The following is a 4203-nucleotide window of genomic DNA, read 5'->3' on the forward strand; positions in this document are numbered from 1 at the left end:
TTTTCCGACCGATCATGTGAAACTGTATCTTACATATCGCTTTTGTTATACTAGATAAGTATTTTGGACCCAGAAAAGTGATTTAATATTCTTTGCATTAGCATTTTTTTAATAACCTCAGGGTTTTGTTTGCACAACTTGAATCTTAAGACTCTTGCCTATGGAGGGGGAATAGGGGAATAGCATTAAGACAGCAAGAGTGACACAAGTGCCCTCTGGCGGACAAGCTCTGAAGCTAGGTTGATACAGTTTTGATGATTAATAAAGATATATTTACCAATTTCTTTCATAGTCATAACTCAAAAACACCGATTTTTGAGTTGTGTCACTTTAGAAATACTAGTGCGATATGTATTCCTCTGTCGTTAATAACTTCATTCAATATATACTATGTCGAAATATTATGACCGATTAATTTCTAGTCGTGACGAGCGCAAATGCTGTCTCATTTGCGTTTCAATATGTTTAACATCATGACCGAACATTTCTTGAATTTTTTTGGAGCCTACTTCATGCTTGCATAAATTATCAATAACAATGGCTTTAGTACTGTAACCTTCATGAAACAGGTTCATCTTCGCAGCTAACAGTAGTTAGTTCCCTAAATAAATATATCCTCACCTCTTCCACTCTATGCATTTAATGGTTAACTGAATATTCAGTAAATGGTTTCGGCTGAGAAATGTGGTGTTTGGAAGGACTGAATCACGGTTGAGAGTGATCAACAACAAATTAACTCTTTCCACAACAACACACAATTTGTTCAACAAATAGTAATTCTTTACAACGTATTAAACCCATGACCCATTCATGGGTAGTAGCGGTACCGTCTATAATTTTTTTCATATCAGCAAGTTACAGCTGTAGAACTACATAAAGTTTTGGTATACCTGAATTTTTTATAATCTCAGAGCTCTTTCTTATCCAAAAGAAAAAAACTATTGTTATTTGTCAGCAGATTTCTATAAAACGTTTAGTTATATTAATCTTCAGAGATTATTTCTTTCCAAAAACTTTTTTTTATTAAGCTGCAATATTTCCTATTTCTCCAATTGACTCCTCTCTCAAAACATGACCTTCTATGGATTGAAGTGGTACAAATATTCATTTATCAAGAAAAATTAAATAGAAGAATTTTGAATTAGTAGAGGTGACATGTCCCTTTCTCTTTCGAAGCCCTTCCTCTCTTTTTTTGCCTATTGCCGAGATGTAAGGAAGAAGGGACATAAATCAATAAAGATTTTGTTTTCAACAAAACAGAATTATTCGCACCTTGGCCGTATTCATTGTTTGTAAATCAGGACTGGATTACTAAGTATCCTCATATACTTTATCCTCGTATATAAAATAGATATCCACGCAAATGTATTAGGTTCATAAGTTTTATAGTAGGAGTGGAGTAGGTAAAATAGTTATAAGTTTTATATAATCTACAAACTCAATCTTGAAGGTTCTAGATTTAAGGTTAAGAGGACCCCCACCCTATTAACGTAATCTTTTCTAGTCTGTGAACTGTCGTAGATCACTTTCCTTTTTTTATTTTATCGACAACTGGAAGACAGGACTTCTTTACGCTTCTTATCTGCCCGCGTACAGGTATCTATATAGTATCAAATCTATGTGATGGTGGCACATATCTTTGTAATGAAGATGAGTATCCTATTCCTCTAAATAATCATAAACAATAAGAGAACATAGCTTTATAATTCTTTAAAAATTATATTGCGACCTTATAAAACCTACCAACTACATTTTTTGGGTAGAGTGAAGTTTTGAGTGAATCATGGAGTTCGGAAGATTTATTATTTGTTGGTAGTTTTAAGAACTAAAAACGTGGTATGCCTAATGAGTTTTCAAAGTTTTTTTCGTTCTTTAAACTACCAACACTTGATAAATGAATCAAACTTCAAAAGTTATTTTTAACTTTATTTTAGATACAAAATTTTGAAATAACCATTCCATATATGGACTACGGGTATACGTACCAGTCATACAACTATTAATTTATCATTAAAAGTATTCTTTATTTTCATACAACTCCTACTGTTTACATAACATTTTAACAATTTCAAGTTAAAAAGAACTCAGAAAGAGGACATAATACTATTATTCAACCCGAATAGCAGGATATTTTTAAAATGAGTAATAATTTTAAAATAACTATTTGCAATCTATCTGTGTTGGTTTCTTAGTAATTAAAAAAAAATATATATTCTGTTATTTTTTTTAACGATCAAATATAGTGCCTTTTGTGTTAGTAACGTGGAAGATTCTTTTGAAAAGTTTAAAAATTTTCAATCAAACCTGGAGGGCCCCTGGCTCCATGATAAGGTAGCCAACGATGCTGGCCTGCTTTAATTACTATTAAGGGATGAAGGGCCGATTTCTTCCGAAGTTTGCCGACTGAATCCGAGCTCTCGCTCAGCTGGGTCCAGGCGCAGGACAGCCTCGCCCAGTCCTGCAAAACTCAGTCTCGTGTTTTCGGAGATACCAAGTGATTACGCGCTCAGGTATTTATAACAAATAACATTATTTTTTATGCTGTTTCACTTCTATATTTAAATATTTAATCAGAATTTTTTTTTCTCATTGTAGATAAAATTACAAAAAATTAAAAAAAAAAGTGACTTTAATTAATGATTATTTTTATTTATATATCTTTGTAATTATTTCCATTTTCTGTTTAGAATATTGTTTAGAGATAAAAAAAAAAATTGGAACTGCTTTATTGTTTTTTGTTTTGGCAATGCAGGCGCACAGTATGATTTTATGAGTGATTTAAATGTTTACATTCTTACTTGATTAAAATAAAAATCGGGATTATTTCATTAAAAAAAAAACATTATCATTTAAAATATAACGAAATGTTAAACAGTTCATCATTCTTACTTCCTGGAAGCATTCAACGGAAGAATATTGCTGTAATAATTAAAATATTACAAAGAATATCACTTATTTATTGGGTAACTTTAGAGAATATGTAGTAATTTTATTTTTGTATTAAAACAGAAATGCTTTTATTTAAAAAAATAACGCAAAATGACTATTATAACAAAAATATATTCTGTTATACACCGTAAATGATTTTCATGTTTTATATTTTCTTGAAAACAAAATCATTAGAATTGGATTGAATTTGGTGATCATATTATCTTAAACAATATAAAAAGTTGTCTTATAATATTTGGAAGTAAGATAAGTAAATACAGTTAATAACAGAAGTCGGTTTGATATTAGTAACATGAATTTTCATCGGCGTAATATTATAATTAACAATAAAAATACTCATGTAAGTAATATATTCGTATTATTTTTTTTTAATGTATATTTGTTTTTTTTTATAGTGTTCTTCTGGAAAGACTTATATATTTTGTTAATGTACCCATGGGCGCCAAAGGAAATTTCTTATTTTAAATTAATTGTTTATTAGTTTAATGGACTAAAAATAAATAGAATGGTATTTATGACATGTTTAAAGTAACAATTTATATATATTCCAAATTTAGTTAAATGCAACGAAGGATGAACAAAGTGAACTCCCCGCAACGAAAATTGAGGTGGTGTCCGTCGCAAGTTTTAAGCATGTTTAACTTAATATTATATCATATTTCTCTATTATATGTCCAACAATCAAATATATCCTAATTGAGGGATTTTAAAGAGCTTTTGACCTCAAATTTTATTTATTGATAAACAAATAGGATTTTCGTTTATTTCAGTATCATTTATGCGATTATTGTTTCGTTATTATTTTTTTTTTGGAGGTCTGTTAAAACCATTTTTTTCTTTTTTGAATTATGCGAGTCGAAATGAAGAATATCGAGGGAGTGAAGGATCAGGCCCTTTTCCTATCTTGAAGAACAGTAGGAAATGCTGGAGAGGGGAATTCTTTGCTGAGGATAATGGCTGGCTATGAAAAAGGAGGGAACACCATTTTTTTTTTCTGTTCGTGAGCTCTCTGTACTTTAAGAAGCTGTGAATAAAAAACCCTTCTTTTATAGAACAGTAAGTTTACATCTAATTCTCTGATTTATTTAAAAAAAAAAGAAAGAAATATTTGAACAGTCAATACGGTATTAGCTTAAGATGAAGGAATAAGAAATTATGGAAGAGCGGATTATAGAAAAGAAATGTTATTCTTGAATTAACTTTTTGTCTTGTTCCTTCGTTATTTTTTCAGATTACTGTGAAAAAGATTTTGTG

The 4203-nt window shown here is 30.0% G+C and overlaps 1 protein-coding gene across 1 annotated transcript in view; it reads left to right on the forward strand.

Moving 5' to 3' along the window:
* Positions 1–2460: 2460 nt before the first annotated feature.
* LOC106692638 (glutamate receptor ionotropic, NMDA 3A) overlaps positions 2461–4203 on the forward strand; it is a 553673-nt gene continuing 551930 nt past the window's right edge. The window contains exon 1 of the mRNA XM_067053147.1: positions 2461–2510. The gene's annotated coding sequence lies outside the window, so the exon portion shown is untranslated. The remainder of the gene's footprint in view (positions 2511–4203) is intronic.

Source organism: Halyomorpha halys, unplaced genomic scaffold, assembly GCF_000696795.3.
Source record: "Halyomorpha halys isolate HHAL.00 unplaced genomic scaffold, Hhal_1.1 Scaffold64.1, whole genome shotgun sequence".
Lineage (NCBI taxonomy): Eukaryota > Metazoa > Arthropoda > Insecta > Hemiptera > Pentatomidae > Halyomorpha > Halyomorpha halys.